Raw genomic sequence first — 20570 nt, forward strand, 5'->3', positions numbered from 1 at the left:
TTTTTTTTAAAGAGGGAACTCTTTTGCAAAATGTGGGGTTCCCCCCCCAATCCTCAAACTGTTCCCTCTTCTCTGAGATTATTTTTATTAATAAAGATTCTGAATGGCTGAAGTGGAATTATTTAAAAAAAACACAATAGAAAATAAAATAGAGTTGGAAGGGGCCTTGGAGGTCTTCTAGCCCACCCACCCCTTTTCAAGCAGGAGAGCCCGTACAAATAAAATATTCAATTGCAAGTAGCAACTCAACTATTTAATATAAACAGTAAAATCAGCGTTTCTCAATTTGGACCAAGTTTCCAAGCTGTGGACTTCCAGAATTCCTCAGCCAGCAAGGTTGGCTGGGGAATTCTGGGAGATGAAATCCACACCTCAGAAACCCGCCCAGGTTCAGAAATATTGATATTAGTCAATAATAAAATACACAAATAAAATATAAAACGCTTGAGCGGGAGATTCTATATAAAAAATATATATTCAATAATAGTAATTCAATTATTTAACCTAAACAATTGGTCAGTAATAAAATATAGAAATAAATGCTCAAGTAGGAGATCCTATGTAAATAAAATCTTCAATAATAAATAGTAATTCAATGTTTTAATATAAACAATAATTCGATAATAAAATATGCAAATAAAATATAAAATGGCCATCGTGCGGGAGACCGTATGCAAAAAATAAAAAAAAGACCCATTCAGGGTGGGAAGATCAAGTAATGTTAATAATTATTTGACTGATTAAATGAAAGAGCAATTATAAATGGAGTTTCCACCAGTAAGAGTGCAGCTTTCTAAGTGGTAGGAACGCATTTCTGAAGTTTTTGAATGGCATGGCGTTATTATGGAAGAAGTTTCCCAGGAAAACAAATTGTGTCATTTGGCTGTTTCTTTTATTCCAAGGAAAGCAAGTACCTTTAAAACAATTAATATTTGGAGACCCTGCCTTTCTGTAACTTCATTATCTCTTCACAGGTGTTTAGAAGTTAAGATTTTGAAACACGGGTATGAGAGAGAGAGAGAGAGAGAGAGAGAGATTATTTTTAATGCTTGTTATACCCTTTCCCCCTGAAAATAAGACCTCCCCGGATAATAAGCCCGAGCTTTTGAGCGCATGCGCTAAAATAAGCCCTCCCCTGAAAATAAGCCCTCCCCAAAAATATTGCAACACAGCAGCAGCCCCAAGGTGACCACGCTCACCGCCTCCTGCACCTCAAAAATAATAAGACCTCCCCGAAAATAAGTCCCAGTGCTTATTTCGGGGGTCAAAAGAAAATAAGACCCTATCTTATTTTCGGGGAAACGTGGTAGTTGAAATTCTCTGGGTAGACTGCTCTTGCCAGTAAAACATAAACAAAAATGTGAAGAATAAATTGCAATTAATAAATGGCATGAAATAAATATACACAGGCACGCACGCACGCAACCACAGACCTGGCAAAATAAAATATCTCTCTGACATATTTCTTACTGAATGCCAAAATGTGTCCGGCCCCCCTCCCCCCCTTCTCCACCAACTAGGACTACAAAATATTGGGGGATAAACGGATTTGCTCTGATTTACTCTGAGTTTATTTCCCCCACCCCACCCCAGGATTTCTTTTCAAAATGGAAACTTGTGATGTTTACAACTTTCAGAGAAGGAGCCGGGGTTCTAGCTCCTTCAAGACAAACAAGGTTATTACGGCCTCGGCTTTTGAGGACGAGAAAACCACTTCCATCAAATTACAAAATTACAACTAATGATCAAATTGGATTAGGCTGCTTCCCTGGGCCTGAATCTTGATTCCAATCGTACCGCAGCTATTTATTCGCTCAGATGGCCTCGGAGTGCCTTATTGCTAATTACGGCTATTTTGAATTACTCCCGCTACTCCTGGGTGTATTTAAGCTTCCTTGGAATCATCACAAGCTAAACCTCTTGCCCAGGAATGACCCCCTGCTTTGTATACCCCCCCAATAATCGCTTTTAGGGGAGATGGCAGACAGAGATAGATAGAAAGATAGATAGGCAGGTATCTGCATTCCCCCTCCATATCTACATTTAATATATAACTAATCTATTACACAGATAGACGCGCACACACACATATAATTTTGCCTGTAAAATTCGCTGTCCATCTACTTTTAATTTCTCTGCGATAGGTCTACTCCAGAAATAAAAAAACAGCATATCAAATAATAAAGAAACAGCATATAAAATGTATGTGTGTAGCTAGGTACATATGTATAAGTGTAGTAAATGTTTGCCTATAAATTCACTGTCCATCTATTTTTAATTTATTTGGAATCGGTGTACTCCAGAAATAAATAAATAAATAAATATATATATATATATATATATATATATATATATATATATATATATATATATATATATATATATACATACACATACATACATACATACATACATACATACACACACACACACACACATATACATACATACATACATATATAAAGAAACAGCATATAAAATAAACAAATAAAGAAGCCACATATAAAATGTGTGTATGTGTGTGTGTCAGTAAAATTTTTCCTATAAATTCACTGTCCATCTATTTTTACCCTTTTTTGGGATAGGTATACTCCAGAAATAAATAAAGAAATAACACATAAAAGAAAGAAAGAAAGAAAGAAAGAAAGAAAGAAAGAAGGGAGGGAGGGAGGGAGGGAGGGAGGGAGGAAGGAAGGAAGGAAAGAAGGAAAGAAAGAAAGAAAGAAAGAAAGAAAGAAAGAAAGAAAGGAAGAAGCATATAAAGTGTTTGTGTATGTGGTAAACCTTTGCCTATAAATTCACTGTCCATCTACTCTTAATTTATCTGGGATAAGCTATTCCAGAAATAAATAAAAAAAGAAACAGCATATAAAATCAATAAATCAATAAAGCAGCATATAAAATGTGTGTATGTATGCATATATGTATATACGTATATAATTTTGTATGACATAACCAAATGCAGTATTAGTGCATAAAAATCCACAAAAACAGCATATTAGATGTGTATCGAAATATAAAAGCACCGGAGCAGTGGATTTATTTTAAAAACACAGAGTACGACTGATAAATAAAATTATGAATAGGTCCCCTCCTTACTGGAGTGACTAATCCAGATTGTTTAGCCACTGGGCAGCCCTGCCCTCAAGATAATGTATTCCATGCAGGGAAGCTGGGAACCTTCTGAGGGGGCATTGTGTTCCAATACAATATAAAGTTTGCGGGATGTTCCCATTGTCAGAGTTAGCATAATTTAATTTATCTGGGATAGATCTACTCCAGAGAATAAATTAATGTATGTTTCTGGAGTAGATCTATCCCAGATAAATTAAAGAGTAGATGGAGAGTGAATTTTACAGGCAAAATTTTACAGCAGCTGGAATACGTATCCAGAAGAAGCTGTCATCCCTTGGATGATTCCGACATCACACAAGTGAGATTTTGTGTCTATTGCTTCGATTCATGCAAACTGCACAATTTGCAGTGTGGAGTAACATCATGATGATGTGTGTATCAACTTCCTCGCCATCCTGCCTCCCCATCACTTACACACACCAGAGGTGTTATTAAAATACAGATGTATATTCATCACAGTATAGGGGAGATAGGTGCATACAAATTTAATCAATCAATCACTACTGCGACAATTGGAGGGAGGATACAAACAGACAAAGGGGAAATCAGATGTAGCTTGATGCTACCATTATAGTTATTTAGCAGTTATTCCTGCTGCATTACATAAATCTAAATTTTAAATTTCCTTTCTCCCCCTCCCTAATTTCATTTTAAAATTGTTTCGGGGGGGAGTGGAGGGTTGTTTTTCTCATTTTAAAAGAGAAGACATCCGCTCACAAACTACACAACCATTTTTTTAGCAGCCTATTTTTTACAGAACTTTCTTTCAACAGAGTATATACGTGTTAGAGAAATACTAAGATACATTACAAAATTCTGAATCAACCCCCGTAAAGTCATTTTTTTTCCTACAGCTTTTTATTGCCACCCTGCTTTATTATCAAGGATAAAAATGACAATGGTTTATAAAGAGGGATGATTTTCTGGGTGCATATTTACAAAATATGTAAGGGGACGGCTGCAGCATTAAAACTGCTTTGCTCTCAAACTAAAATCTAAAATTATCTGCATTACGTGTTTTTTTTAAAAATAAACAAATAAACAGCTATTTCCTCCTCTAAAATGTATAAGCAACATCTGCTGAAATCTCAAAATTTGTGTAAACTTTAATGTAAAACCCATTTCAAAGGTTACATCAGATTCATTTAATTAGCAGAAGAGCAAAAACTGGAATGAATTATATTAAGTAAAAGAAAGTCTCTTTTTAAAAAAATAAAAAATCAATCAATCACATGTTGCAGAATTATTTCTTCCTAATACCACTTATCTTAAAAATAAATATTTAAAATACAGTCTGCTTGCCTAAAACTTTAGGTAAAATTACTTTTGTCCCTGCAAAAGTTGTGTCTTAATACAGAAATAAGATTTGGGGCGTTTTAATGCAAAACTAAAAATGCAGCAACTTGTATAACTATTTGATCGTCTGGAACTGAATCCTTATCTGTGTTGTACTTCATACACCTGTAGACACTATAACAATCACACAGCCGCTTGCTTTTAACTCCCTGAAATATACACAAATGTGAACAGGGGACAGAGTCGCACACGTTAGAAACAGTGAATCATACCTAGGGAGCATTACTATCCAGATAAAATCCACATTCCTGGGCTTAGCTGGAGAGAAAACTTTGGCACAACAAACTACGCTGTAAGGTTTTGCTTGTTATTTATAGATTTGTAGAGTAGCGTGCAGAAAAACAATTAAACCCTCTAATATAATATCCCTGAAATCTAAGTAACAAAACGAAAAGGGTAACAGAGATGTAGAGTATCACTGATCTACTTATTTGGAAGATTTGCTATAAAGAGAGAGAGAGAAGAAAAATAAACACAAATTGAAAAGAGTTTAACAATTATACTATTTGATCACGACCTTCAGAGGCTTATTGGCAGAGGAAATTGGAAATACATCGTTTTTTTATTTATGTGCTTTCTGAATATTCCTAGTTCTGGATGGAAAAAAAAAACCCATTTAAATAAGCATTTTTAAATATAACCGTATTAAAATATATTTAAATATGTCTATTATATGTCCACATTCCTGCTGCAACTTTTAGATTGTACAAATCTATTTTCTGTTCTTAATTATCACCATCATAATTACAGAAAGAATAGAGAGAAAATATAATCTAAAAGAAAATTGCTGAGAAATACATATGGGGGGGGGGAATATATCTAGAAATAAATGCCTAATTTCTGTAGGTTTTTTTTTTTAATGAAGCATTAGGAATTGGAGGAAAAAATATTTACAAATATGAACAATATTTTAAAAAAACACCAAAAAGGAGAGACAGAAGGATTTATTTGTGCCTTGTTTTACGATGACTGGATGCAAAAATAATTTGTACAGTGACACAAAGATTTGTTTTTGTTCACAAGATAGAAATAGAGGAATCGCTTATTTTCCAACTCAAAATATCTACCTTGTCCTTCCCAACGAATACCAAACACCTTCTTTAAAAAAAATACATTAAAATATATGCTATGAGATAGTGTGTTTTTTAAAAAAAAAATATTATTGTTATTGTGACTATACTGGCTAATAAGCGAGAAACATAGGAAGCGACCTGTTAAAGAATCATTTATGTTGGAACATAAAAAAATAAAATTAAAATAAAAAACAAGCTATATCGTAATTAGGTTATATTTATTTAGGTTAACCCGTGGCTGTAACATGTGCAGCTTTTATGACTGAGTTCTGGAGAAATTAAACTGTCTAGTAGTAAGGAGATAGAAAAACGATACCCAAATGGAACCAGGGAGAAGGTACAGTAATTATTTATTTTAGTTTATTGCCATTATACAGGACAAATTTTGAGCATCAGCTTCTGAACGTTTTGGAGAGAATTATCACCAGAAAAGGGAATTCTGAAATAAAGAGAGGATGCTATTATTGTTGCTGTGATTATTATTATTATCGCTTTTGTTCATTAAACATGGAACTCTGTCAACTGAAAATTTAAACATTTAACTAATCATTATTGTTATTACTACTACTGTATTTTCCCGAAAATAAAACAGGGTCTTATTTTCTTTTGACCCCCGAAATAAGCGCTTGGCCTTATTTTCGGGGAGGTCTTATTATTTTTGAGGCACAGGAGGCAGCGAGCATGGTCACCTCATGGCTGCAGCTAAGTGGCAATATTTTCGGGGAGGGCTTATTTTAGCGCATGCGCTCAAAAGCCTGATTGGGCTTATTATCCGTGGAGGGCTTATTTTGGGGAAAACAGGGTACTACTTATTGTTGTTGTTGTTGTTATATCTTTTATTCATTAAACATGAAACTCAGTCGACTGAACCTTTAAAAATGTATCACAAATATCATCGACTGGCGCCAATGGTTGACATGGTAGGTATTGTTATTGTTGTTGCTGTTTTGGCCTCTTTGCGATCCCTCAACTGCAAAAAAACAACTGAGAGTCTTTCAAAGTTGGGTCTGCAAGAAAACAACCGAACTCAGGGAGACCTCACAGTTCGACTCACAGCTACAAATAGGTACTTTTGTTAAGACAGAGGGCATCAAATGTGTTTCCAGGCACGGAAAAGGGGTTTTTTTTTTGGGGGGGGGCTGTTGGATTTTTTCTTGCACATACGTTCTGCAAAGTAACCACCGAATAAGGTTAGGAGCAGAATAATGTTATTAGCTTTTTATTTCCAGCGTCTTACACTTAGGAAGCAAAGTGCAGGGAGGGGGGGGGGAACAGATGCATTATGTAGCCGGGAGTGTGCAGAGGAACACACATAAGGAGAGACGGACGCACGCGCGCACATGGAAATGCTTTTGTTGTTGTTGTTGCTGTTGGCACCGTCAATATTCAACCTTAACTTCTTAATTGAATGGCCGGGGGAGAGGGGGAGTGAGCAATGTACGCTCCGGCCACTCTTTTATATCTCGCATTCAGGAAGAGCACCATTGTGTACCCGTGACTGGGATGAAGTGACCGGGGGGGGGGGAGTGGGCAAACTATATTTAACAGGTCAATTTTTAAAAAGGGAGGAAAGAGAGGAGAGAAAAAATATAATAGCCACGGCATGTTATTGTATCTGGACCTGAGAAAACGCTCGAGAATAAAAGGAGGGGACCTATTACGCGCCCCGCTTCAGGGTCCATCAAGTCAAGCGACTCCCGCCTTCGCAACATCACTGGAAGAGGAAGACTGGCCCTACTTGAGAAAGTCCAACAGGTCACATTCAAGTGTCAGGTTTTTTTCGGCCACTGGTTCTCCATCAAAGGGCAAGGGAGCGAAGCTCACAGCTGAGCCGAACTGAACGCCATGATGTCCGATACAGGAAACAAACCAATACAGAGGTTGTGAATGCCCCAACACTGGAAGTCTTTAAGAAGATGCTGGATAGCCATTTGTCTGAAACAGTATAGGGTTTCCTGCCTAGGCAGGGGGTTGGACTAGAAGACCTCCAAGGTCCCTTCCAACTCTGCTGTTGTATGATCTTTGTACTTAAGTCAGAGGTCTCCAAACTTGGCAACTTTTAAGTCTTGTGGGTTTCAACTCCCAGAATTCTCCAGCCAGCTCTGCTGGGGGTTGAAGTCCACAAGTCTTAAAATTGCCAAGTTTGGAGACCCCTCATTTAAGTAAATGAAATATTCGAGATTCTAGAAAGGGTGCAGCGAAGAGCCACAAAGTTGATTAAGGGACCGGAGGCTAAAAGACGTGAAGAATGATAGTTGCAGGAATTGGGCAGGTCTAGTGAGGGATCCTTGGTGCTCTCTGAGCTTGTTTTCTTGCAGACTTTTTCATTGCCCAAAGTAGGTTATGGGGCTGACATGATAGCAATCTTCCAATAATTGAGGGGCTGCCCCAAAGAAGAGGGGGTCAACCTATTCTCCAAAGCACCAGAAGGCAGAACAAGAAGCAATGGGTGGAAACTAATCAAGGAGAGAAGCAAGCTAGAACTGAGGATAAATTTCCTGACAGAACAATTAATCAATGGAACAGAAGTTGCCTCCAGAAGTTGTGAATGCCCCAACACTGGAAGTCTTTAAGAAGACGTTGGATAGCCATTTGTCTGAAACGGTATAGGATTTCCTCCAGAAGAGTTACCAACGGAACAATGCAATGATCCACTCAACCACTGCGGCAAGAAAGGTCGTAAAATGGGGCAAAATACACTTAACAACTGTCTCGCTCAGCAACAGATAATTTGGGGGTCCATGCTGGTCATAAGTTGACGACTACCTGTATTTCCTACACGTTGAAGACAAGGAAGTTTTCAGATTATTATTTTCTCTGCTTCGTAGGCTTCGACACACACACACACACACACACACACAAACAGAGCATAAATCACTGTCACAGTTAAGAGCCATCGGTAAAGTACACTTTGGCCTTCCACTCTGTTGTTGGTTTTTTTTGCTGACTTTTTAGTGGCGGTTTTGTTTTCAAAAGCAGCAGGGAGCGTTCGAGTTGGTCGGTTTGGGTAGGTTTTATTTTTTCCCCAAAACGGTCGTTTCTTATCGCTTTGAGCCATCGCGCTCAAACAGGCCGGGGTGTTGGGACGGCTGGTTTTTCAGTTTGTCTTAGGAACAGATTCTTCGACATGGTCTCAGCCTTCCATGCAAAAGAGCCGGTTTTGTGATGCGCAAAGGTTTGTAAAACCCCGTGCAAGCGATTGGCCTAGGATACACGGTGCGGTTGTGCAAACGGAGAACACTCGTGCTTGTTAATAAATGACCTTCAAAGGTAAGTGGTCTCCGTCAAGCGTTGCCTGCCTAGAAGAAGCGAGCTGGAGGAGGAAGTGCTGCCGAATGGGCGGAATTCACAAGCCAAGGGACACTTTTCACTCCATTGAGGGTCAGGATCGGTGGAGGAAGTCCAAAGGGAGATTCGTGGACTTCAACTCCCAGAGGTCAAGACAGTTCTAGGCTGCATAAACAGAGGGAGAGAATCAAGATCACGTGAAGGGTTAATACCACTTTATAAGGCCTTGGTAAGGCCACACTTGGAATACGGCATTCAGTTTTGGTCGCCACGATGTAGAAAAGATGCTGAGACTCTAGAAAGAGTGCAGAGAAGAGCAACAAAGGGGATTAGGGGACTGGAGGCTAAAATATATGAGAACGGTTGCAGGAACTGGGTATTAGTCATCCAGAAAGATTATCTGTTGCTGCACCTCCCTTAGCCATTCTAAGAAGGTTGGACATGGCTGATCTCTTCCTTCCTTCTCCCGTCTTTCTTATCCAGGAGAAGAGAGAGACAAGCGTTCCATTGTTGTTGCTGCTGTTAGTTGCAAAGTTGTGTCAGACCCATCGCGACCCCATGGACCACGTTCCTCCAGGCCTTCCTGTCCTCTGCCATCCCTTGGAGTCCACTGAAGCTCACACTGGCTGCTTCGGTGTCTCCATCCAGCCACCTCCTTCTCTGCCGTCCCCTTCTTCTTCTTTTGCCCTCCATCGTTCCCAGCATGAGGCTCTTCTCCAGGGAGTCCTTCCTTCTCAGCGTTCCACAGAGATGCATTTTCTGACTTTTGGTGTCAGAGTTCAATCAACTTTCAAGCAAATCGGAGAAGGAGGGTTCCCCTTGGTTAACCATTTGTCCGACTCCCCCACAATGCCACTGAAGGTTGCAGCTTGGCTTTTGATGAGGTTAATGCAGGGCAGGCCAAGGTCTCAGGACGGTTTGGCTAACTGTACCTCTGGACCTTTTCACGGACTGGCACACAGGTCATCCTTGATTTACAACAGTTGTGGGCGCTCCATCACTGGAGGCTTTTAAGAAGAGATTGGACAACTGTTTGTCCGGAATGATACGGGTAGTTTTCAACTTACGGCAGTTTCTTTACTGACCATTCAAAGTTACAATATCACTGAAAAAAGGGACCAATGACAGTTACAATCCCAATCTCTTCTTAAACACCTCCAGCGATGGAGCAACCACAAGTTCTGGGGAGGGGTGGGTTACAGGCGTACCGGAGCCTGCCTGGAGCATTGGGTACCGTTCCGGTATGGTGCTCCAGAAGGCCCACCCACCTGCCCGAGCTCATTACCTGTCCTTTAAAGCCTTTGGCGCTTCCATGCACACGTATGGCGCGTACAGGGGCTGCGCCACGCTCCGCTGAACAGCTGGAGCGTCACAGAGGCTTGCGGAAGCGTCGCTGGCAGCTACAACACATGTGTGCACCGCAAACGTGTGTGCTCACGCTGGGGGTGTCCATGTGGGTGACGCCGGGCCCGTTCCAACCGTACCGGTTGGAATGGGATCCAGAACCCACCACTGTTCTGGGGGCAAGTGAGAAGCAGGCTGTAGTAGAGTTGTGGTTGGAAAGCCCCATTCAGATGCCTGGCAACTGGCATGTACCTATGACGGTTGCAGGGTCCGGGGGTCCCTTTTGCAACCTCCTGACAAGCAAAGTCCAGGGGAAGCCAGATTCCCTTAACAACCATCTAACTAACTTAACAATGGCAGTGATTCACTTAACAGCGGGGGAAGAAAGGCCGTAAAATGGGTCCAAAACTCGCTCAACAACTGACTTGCTCAGCAACAGCGGTCCTAAGTGGAGGATTTGAATGTGGCTCTGTCTGAGCGAATAAGATAACAATGGCTTTTCAAAACATATTCGAAGTATAACATGCATTTGTTGGCAACAATAAAATCTTTTGCCAATTTACAACCAAACATAGAAAGACGCGGTAGCTCAGTGTCTAAGACGCCTTATCGATCAGAAAGGTCGGCAGTTCTGTGGTTCAACTCCCGAGCACCGCGTAACAGAGTGAGCTCCCGTGACTTGTCCCAGCTTCTGCCAACCTAGCAGTTCGAAAGCACGTAAAAAACTGCAAGTAGAAAAAGAGGAACCACCTTTGGTGGGAAGGGAACAGCGTTCCATGCACCTTTGGCGTTGAGTCATGCCGGCCACATGACCACGGAGGCGTCTTCGGACAGCGCTGGCTCTTTGGCTTAGAAACGGAGATGAGCACCGCCCCCTAGAGTCAGGAACGACTGGCACATATGTGTGAGGGAAACCTTTACCTTTACCTTATACAAAGACAAGTCCATTGGGTTCTTGATATTTTGTGTATTTAGCTTTTTAGAAAGAGGCAGAGAATGTGAATTTAAATCACCGTATCGTCCATGCAACATTCTCCCTTCCTTATTTTTCCAGATATTTTTCTGCCTCGAACGCACATCGGAAAAATGAATTAAGATGAGGATTAAAAGGCACGGAGGAGGGAAAAGTCAACAATTGCCTTTGCGGCTTGCACAGGGAATAGCTGTCTGTCATATTAACTTTGTGGATGAAATATTCCCCAGTTAGTCATCACTTAAATGTTCGTTTCCACCCAGGACTTCCCCCCACCACTTTTCTTTTCTTTCTTGTTCAACAGCCAAGGGAGGGAGGGGGAAGACGCCGGACAAAAGAAATCCCAGCAGACAAAGCAAAAACAAATTCAATGTGCCATTATAAAACACAGATGCTGTAAAGAAAATAAACTTTAGGAGATTTACGGGGTCCTGACAAAGGTGGGACTGCTTGTGCAAAAGCTATCAAGAGCTACTGGTCGGTAATGCCATTTGCAAGGAATTCATCCGTTGTGTTTTATCTTCCCTGCCCTCAACCCCAAAGCTTTCTCCGGCTGGGAAATTCAGGTGGCGGCTATTCTCAATCCCCAAATGCAGCTATTTCAAAGGAGTCAACGACATTCAGGTGTGCATCGAAAGCAGCTAGTTGGGTAGAATAGGATAGGAGAGGATAGGGTAGAATAGAGCAGAGCAGAGCAGAGCAGAACAACAAAATTGGAAGGGACCTTGGAGGTCTTCTAGTCCAACTCCCTGCCTAGGCAGGAAACTCTACACCACTTCAGACAAATGGTTATCCAACAACTTCTTAAAAACGCCCAGTGTTGGAGCATTTACAACTTCTGGAGGCAAATTGTTCTAACTGTCAGGAAATTTCTCCTTAGTTCTAGGTTGCTTCTCTCCTTGATAAGTTTCCACCCATTGCTTCTTGTCCTGCCCTCAGGTGCTTTGGAGAATAGTTTGACTCCCTCTTCTTTAGGGCAGCTCTTCAGATATTGGAAAACTGCTATCATGTCTCCCCTGGTCCTTCTTTCACTATACTAGGCAGACCCAATTCCAGCAACTATTCTTTATGTTTTAGCCTCCAGTCCCCTAATCATCTTTGTTGCTCTTTCTAGAGTCTCAACATGGAGACCAAAACTGAATGCCGTATTCCAAGTGTGGCCTTACCAAGGCCTTGTAAAGTGATATTAACACTTTACATGATCTTGATTCTATCCCTCTGTTGATGCAGCCTAGAACTGTGTTGGCTTTTGCCTCTTCATTTGGACACGTGGCAACTGGCTCATCCTTAAGACCGTTACAGCATCCCAGTGTCACATGATCTCCTTTTGCAACCTTCTGACAAGCAAAGTAAATGGGGAAGCCAGATTCACCTAACGTTATCAACTGCAGCAATTTGCTTCACCACTATGGCAGGAAAGGTGGTAAAATGGGGCAAAACTCACAACCACAGAAATGTTGCGCTCCGTTGTGGTCTTAAGGAGATGTTTTATGACTTTTCTTGCTAACGTTGTGAATTTCTGCAGTGGTTACCGTATTTTTCGGAGTATAAGACCCCCCCCCCAAAAAAGTGCGTGGAAATGTTGGTGCATCTTATACACCATGGATGGAATACAGCCATTTTTGGCCTCCCGGAGCCCTGCCTCCACATCCCATTTTTGCAAAAAATGGACAAAAAATGTGTCATTTTTCGCAAAAATGGAGGTGTTTTTCCCTTCCTCCAGCCCCCAAATAGCAATAGCAATAGCAGTTAGACTTATATACCGCTTCATAGGGCTTTCAGACCTTTCAGCCATCTCTAAGCGATTTACAGAGTCAGCATATCGCCCCCACAGTCTGGGTCCTCATTTCACCCACCTCGGAAGGATGGAAGGCTGAGTCAACCTTGAGCCGGTGAGATTAGAACCGCTGAACTGCAGATAACAGTCAGCTGAAGTGGCCTGCAGTACTGCACCCTAACCACTGCGCCACCTCGGCTCCAAAACCACTCTGCAGGTTTCAGCAGGGCTGGGGGGAAGGGGAAAATGCAATTTTTGTGAAAAATGGACAAAAAACAGGCCATTTTAAGCAAAAATGGAGGAATTTTCCCTTCCTCCACCCCCAAGAAGTACTTTGCAGGCTTCAGCAGGGTTGTGGAAAGGAAAAAACACCTCCATTTTTGTGAAAAATGACTCCAAAACAGGGGGGAAGCCTGCAGAGTGATCCTGGGGGCCAGGGAGGACAAAAACTTTTTTTTTTCTTACTTACCTCTTCAAAATCTTGGCGCGTCTTATGCACCGGTGCGTCTTACAGTCCGAAAAATATGGTTAGTGACACAGTTATTAAGTGGATCTGGCTTCCCCAGATTGATTTTGCTTGTCAGAAAACCACCAAAGGGCATCGCGTGACCCCGGGGAACAGCGACCGTCATAAATAGGAGTCAGTTGCCAAGTGTCTGAATCACATGACGATGGGGAAAGCTGCAATGGCCGTAAGTGTGAAAAATGGTCCTATGTCACTTTCTGTGGCGGTGTTGCAACTTTGAATGGTCGCTAAATGGGCTGTTGTAAGTCGAGGACTACCTGTATTGAACTTTAGTTGACCAGGGTTCTTGGGTAGAGGTCAACCCTGAAGCTGGCCTGGTCGAAGCCATCGTGGAGCTTCAGTGCTGCCACCCTAGAGCTAAGGGGTAGGGAGGGGAGATTAGAGATGGCTTGGGTTGAGTAGTCAAAACAAAATACTTTCTCTTGGGAATCAAGGTCATTCTCATATCTGGCCAGAGAAAGGAGGAGTAATGTCACCAGGCCAACCAGACTGCACCTCCATGTGACTGATTGTTGCCAATGTGATATTTCCAATAAAGTGATCCTTTGAGAAATCTACCTGCCTCGGAGTTTTGCTTGCTATGGGTGTATTACTGGGAACCTTGACAGTAGAGACTTGAGCAAGAAATCTTTGGAAACATGACTTAATGTATGGGCCAGATCCTTTGCGCCTGAGATGGCCTGACCATTGGAACAGAGAGCAGAGCTACCTATTACTTGCCCTGATCCTGAGGTTATGTCGATAGCCCATTCTCAGTCATCCAGGTCAGGGTTGTGACAAAAAGCACCTTTGAGTCTCTGCTGATGCAATCCAAAACTGCCCTGGCAGTTTTGGCAGCTGCAACACACCTTGCTGGCTGACACTTCGTTTGTGGTGTAACAGGACATCCAGATCCTTCTCGCAGGTACACCTGCCTAAGCCAGGTCTACCTCTCTTGTACCTGTGCATCTGGTTTTTCCTGCTTGAGCCTGACATTTTTACGATCAAATGTCTCTGGCTGTAAATTTTAGGTATTTTGATTTCATCTTTTCTTGAATTCTGGGTTTAGTTGTTTTTTTTTAATTGGCAATTCCATTCACCTCGACTTCTTTTAGTTTCTCAGCCACAGCATCTCGTGAAGTATTAGTTGTTGTTGTTAGTTGCGAAGTCGTGTCTGACCCATCGCGACCCCATGGACAACGTTCCTCCAAGCCTTCCTGTCCTCTACCATCCTCTGGAGTCCATTGAAGCTCACGCCGACTGCTTTGCTGACTTCATCCAGCCACCTCCTTCTCTGACGTCCCCTTCTTCTTCTTTTGTCCTCCGTCTTTCCCAGCATGAGGCTCTTCTCCAGGGAGTCCTTCCTTCTCATTAGGTGGCCAAAGGATTTCATCTTCAGGATCTGGCCTTCTAAAGAGCAGTCAGGGTTGATCTCCTCTCGGACTGACAGGTTTGATCGCCTTGCAGTCCAAGGGACACGCAGGTATTAGTATCACTTTATAAAACCCTAGTAAGGCCACACCTGGAATACTGCAACCATTTTTGCTCACCATCCTACAAAAAACATGTTGAGACTTTGGAAAAAGTTCAGAGAAGAGTAAATGAGATGATCAAAGGTCTGGAGACTAAAATGAAGGATGGCTGCGGGATTTGGGTTTCGCTAGTTTAAAGAAAAGAAGAATTAGGGGTGACATGATAGTAGTATTCCGGTATTTGAGGGACTGCCACAAAGAGAAAGGGGTCAACTTATCTTCCAAAGCACCAGAAGGTAAAACAAGAAGCAATGGATGGAAACTGATCAAGGAGAGAAGCAACTTGGAATTAAGGAGAAACTTCCTAACAGTGAGGACAATTAACCAGTGGAACTGCTTGCCAACAGAAATCGTGAGCGCTCCATCAGTGGAGGTTTTTAAGAAAAGATTGGACAGCCACTTATTTGAAATGGTAAAGGTTCCCCTGCTTGAGCAGGGAGTTGGACTAGAAGACCTCCAAGGTCCTTTCCAGCTCTATTCTATCTTTATCTCTGTTCAGAATTGTCAGAATTCATTAAAAAAAAAAATCAAGTTGTCCTCTACTTACAACAGTTCATTTAGTGACCACTCAAACTTACAATGGCACTGAAAAAAGTGACATGACCATTTTTCACAGTCAGGACCTTTGAAGCATCCCCGTGATCATGTGATCAAAATTCAGATGCTTGGCGGCTGCTTCATACTTATGACCATTGCTGTGTCCTAAGGGCCTGTGGTCTTCTTTTATAACTATACTTGGAACTCGTATTTTTAGGTTAGTTCGGTGTGTGTTTGTGTATCTGCCTGCCTGCCTGCCTGCCTGCCTGCGTGTGTGTGTAAAGATAAAGGTTCCCCTCACATATATGCGCTAATCGTTCCTGACTCTAGGGGGCGGTGCTCATCTCCGTTTCAAAGCCGAAGAGCCAGTGCTGTCCGAAGACGTCTCCGTGGTCATGTGGCCGGAATAACTCAACACCGAAGGCGCATGGAACGCTGTGACCTTCCCACCAAAGGTGGCTCCTATTTTTCTATTTTCATTTTTATGTGCTTTTGAACTGCTAGGTTGGCAGAAGCTGGGACAAGTCATGGGAGCTCACTCAGTTACGTGGCACTAAGGATTTGAACCACCAAACTGCCGACTTTTCTGATCGACAAACTCAGCCTCTTAGCCACTGAGCCACCACGTCCCCCCCCCCCCCACACACAAACACACTCGCACAAGCCAAAACACCAGCCTGAAGATGGCGAGTGGGACCTCGTCGAAACGTCGCCAAGATACTCTCAACCTTACATGGGAAAAGGTTTTCTTCAAAAATGGGAAGAGAAGGAAAGAGTAGAATCGGAGGCGATAATGTTTTTCCTCCTGAAGTGGTTTTTTCATCCCTACCCAGAGAGTGACACCCATTTTCCGTTGGTACAGGGGGGTGGGTGGCTTCTCCTACCCATAAATCTGTCTTTTTGTGCAGGCTTATATAAATAAATAAAAACGCCCTACAATCCATCCATCGCTGTCACTTAACTTGCATCAGCCTGGGCACCAAAAACCCATTTACTTAGCATGGAAGAAGGGCAGCCTTGTCAAGTATCCTCCAAACCACAATCTTGGGCTCCAAGCTGTAAGTACTTAAATGGCTGGGGCTGCTGGCATGCCAACCCTTATATTGTGGTGCAGCTACTGAGTAATGTCCCCCGTGAGGAGGTGCCACACTGCTGGTCCATGAAGAACCTTCTGGACTGACTCCATTCAGCTTGGCCATTAGTTTCCCTTAGCCAGAAAATGGGACTTCCTGGTTTGGTTTCCTTTGGAATGTTGTTGGAAGAGCAAACTCTACATACCGTATTTTTCAGAGTATAAGACGCACCTTTTTCCCTCAAAAAAGAGGCTGAAAATCTAGGTGTGTCTTATACGCTGAATACAGCATTTTTGGCCTTCCCAAACCCTGCCCCCTTCACCAAAATGGCCATATATAGCCTCTAGGAAGCTTTTTTAGCCCTGGGGGGCTGGGGAGGGCAGAAATGAGGGAAAATGGCCCGTTTTTTGCTCATTTTTTGTCCGTCCCCCAACCTCCACGAGGCACACTCTGCAAGCTCTCTAAAGGCTATTCATACCTTTTTTGGGGGAAAAAACAGGCTGTTTTCGCGAAAAACGGGCCATTTTGGGGAGGTTTGCAGAGTGCAAAAACAACCTTGCTGCGTCTTATACTCTAGTGCGTCTTATACTCCGAAATATATGGTATATACAAAACTAGCTGGATATCCATTCTTTGCAACGAAACTGTGTGATCGAGCTATGCAGGAGAAATTCGGTTCACAATCTGTTCGCTCAGTGGTGGTTGGTGTTGAAACACATACGGGAATATCGCTCCCGCTGTCTTGAGTCCGGAAGCAGTTCCATAGGTGGAAGGCGTAGACATTTTGGTGAGGTACTGACTTTTAGTAGTAAAAGACTGCTCTGAGTTAAAGAGTGGAACATCTGTCAGCTTGAACTGAGGTAACAGAATGTCAGGCAAGTGGCAGTTGGAACAGAGTTCTTTTCAGGTGGGCAGGGGGAGTAGAACTCCTTAGCGACACACCATGTTAATTAAGGTATAAGTAATACTAATGATCTGATGGTCATTTTTGAAAAATCCTTTCTTAGCGAGCACCTAGAAGCCAAGAGGAACCTACGTGACAAATTTCAAGTTTGTAGACTTTACGGTTCTGGAGATTTCGTGATGAGTGAGTGGTATTTGCCTTTTATATATTTAGAATACAGAATACAGGTAGCCCTCCGCTTCAGACCAAAATGGATCCCAATATTTCTGAGGTTAAGCGAGACAGCGGTGAAATGAGCTTTGCCCTATTTTCATGACCCTCTGGCCACTGTTGTTAAGCGAATCACTGCAGTTGTTCAGTGAATCATACAGTTGTGAAGTGAATCCGGCTTCCCCATTGACTTGTCCGACATGACCTTGGGTCACTGCAACCGTCATAAATATGAGTCAGTTCCCAAGCATCATGTAACCCTTGGGATTGCTGCAACGGTCATAAGTGTGATAATAAGTCATTAATATAACTTCAGTCACTAAATAAGCTGTTGTAAAGTTGAAGACTATCTAATAAGATTTGGAAAGGACCTTAGAGGTCTTCTAGTCCAGCCCCCTGCTCAGGCAGGAAACCCTGTCCCATTTCAGACAAATGCTTGTCCAATCTCTTCTTAAAAACCTCCAGTGATGGAGCACCTATAACTTCTAGTGGCAAATCGTTCCACTAACTGTTAATTGTTCTCACTCTCAGGAAATTCCTCCTTCGTTCCACGTTGCTTCTCTCCTTGATTAGTTTCCGCCCATTGCTTCTTCTCCTGCCATCAGGTGCTTTGGAAAATACATTGGCCGCCTCTTATTTGTGGCAGCCTCTCAACTACTGGAACATGACTATCATGTCTTCCCTGGTCCTTCTTTTCATCAAACTAGACTTACCGAGTTCCAGCAACCGTTCTTTAGATGTTTAACCTCTGGTTCCCTCATCATCTTTGTTTCTCTTCTCTGCACTCTTGTTAGGGTCTCAACATGGTTTCTATATCACAGCTTAACAATAGCAATAGCAGTTAGACTTATATACCGCTTCATAGGGCTTTCAGCCCTCTCTAAGCAGTTTACAGAGTCAGCATATCGCCCCCACAGTCTGGGTCCTCATTTCACCCACCTCGGAAGGATGGAAGGCTGAGTCAACCTTGAGCCGGTGAGATTAGAACCGCTGAACTATAGATAACAGACAGCTGAAGTGGCCTGCAGTACTGCACGCTAACCACTGCGCCACCTCGGCTCTGACAGCTGGAACATGGCATCAGGTCCCAACCACACTTGGGTTTGGATTTAGGCTCCCCAGCCATTGCTTTCCACCAGTAACCCTCAGCTGCAGAGTTGGTATTCAGCCGGTATGGACCGGTTCTAGCAAACAGGTAGTGGAAATTTTGAGTCGTTCAGAGAAGTGGCAAATATCACTTCTAGTTGGCCCCGCACTCCCGTCCCCGCCATTCCCTGTCCTATATTTCTTTGTTTTTTAGTTCAGCTGATTCACACGGCAATAAACAATAGCTCAGCTCACCAGCGCTGACACCAAGAGCAGTCTTTGAGTGCTGCGTGCATGCGCAAAGCGCACATTAGGTGTGCGTGTGTCCCAGAGGTGGGTTCCTGCCAGTTCTAACCTCTTCTATAGAAGAGGTTCCACAAATCTACCGTGCCGTTTAGAACCAGTTCCAACTCCCTCCCCTCTGCCCATCCGCACATCATCAAGATGAAGAGCAAGAGGAGGAATTCTGGGAGTTGAAGTCCACAAGTCTTAAAGTTGTCAAGTTTGAACACCTCGGGTTTTTTTTCCCTAAAGGATTAGGGGTGCGAGGGTCTTGTAACTTGACAGATTTAAGACTTGCACGCTTCAATGCCAGAGTTCCTGAGCCAACATTTTGGTTGCTAAGCAAGAGCGTTGTTAAGTGAGTTTCACATTTTACAAGTTGGCCACGCCCGCCCAGTCACATGACTGCCAAGCCACTCCCACCTGATCACATGGCCGGCAAGCCGCTCCCACAAAGCAGGCCACACCTACAGAAGAGGTTCTAAAAAAATTTGAAACCCACCACTGGCTTACAACCATATGTTTACCGTCTGTTCAAACTGTACGACATTGAAAAAAGTGACTTATGATTGTTTTTCATACATATGACACAGTGGTGGGTTGCAATTACCTTCACTACCAGTTCGCTGATCGTGCGCACTTCGGGTTCTGTGCGCGTGTGCGCCTGACTTGCGCTGTGTGCAGGTGCGCAATCCACAGCCCCTGTGACAACCAGATGATTGTCGCACGCTGTGCGCAATTTGCCTTTTCCCATAAAAACAGGTATGGAGAGCAGGTGGGCGGGTGGGCCAAAAGAGCCATCGAATGGGTTCGTTCTCAGCTGCTGCGGGCCACTACCAGTTCGGCCAAATCGGGCCGAACCGGCAGTAACCCACCTCTGTTATGACCGTTGCGGTCTCCCCATGGTCACATGATCAAAATTCAGAGGCATGGCAACTGGTATGTATTTATGACCGTCGCAGCGTCCCGGGGTCAGTGATCCGCATTTGTGACCTTCTCACAAGCTACGTCAATGGGGAAGCTTAACAACCGTGCTACTAATTTAATAACTGTGGTGATTCTTCATGACTTGTGGACTTCAACTCCCAGAATTCATAAAAAGGCCATAATCCCCCACCCCTGCTTTAGAACGAAGATTCTCGATTGGGGGGGGGGTTGATATCCTGCTCCAGGGGCCACATAACATTTCTAGGGGACCATAGTGAGTTTCTGAGGGGACCACCGAAACCTATGCTGCTGAATTTATTGGGGGCAAATGAAATAGAACAAGCATTGTTCACGTCTTATTTTGTTTGACAAGGGAGGGAGGGAAGAGGCAGGCAGGAGGCAGGAAAAGAAGATGGAGGGAGAGAGGAAAGAAGGAAGGAAGGAAGGAAAGAAGGAAGGAAAGAAAGAAGGATGAAGGAGGGGAGGGAGGAAGGAAGAAAGGAAAAGAGGATGGAGGGAGAGTGGAAAGAAGAGAGGATGGAGGGAGAGAGGAAGGAAGGAAAGAAGG

At 43.0% G+C, this 20570-nt stretch overlaps 1 protein-coding gene across 1 annotated transcript in view; it reads right to left on the minus strand.

Moving 5' to 3' along the window:
• BCAS3 (BCAS3 microtubule associated cell migration factor) overlaps positions 1-20570 on the minus strand; it is a 448094-nt gene that overhangs the window by 174566 nt on the left and 252958 nt on the right.

Source organism: Thamnophis elegans, chromosome 4 (genome assembly GCF_009769535.1).
Source record: "Thamnophis elegans isolate rThaEle1 chromosome 4, rThaEle1.pri, whole genome shotgun sequence".
In the NCBI taxonomy this organism is placed as follows: domain Eukaryota; kingdom Metazoa; phylum Chordata; class Lepidosauria; order Squamata; family Colubridae; genus Thamnophis; species Thamnophis elegans.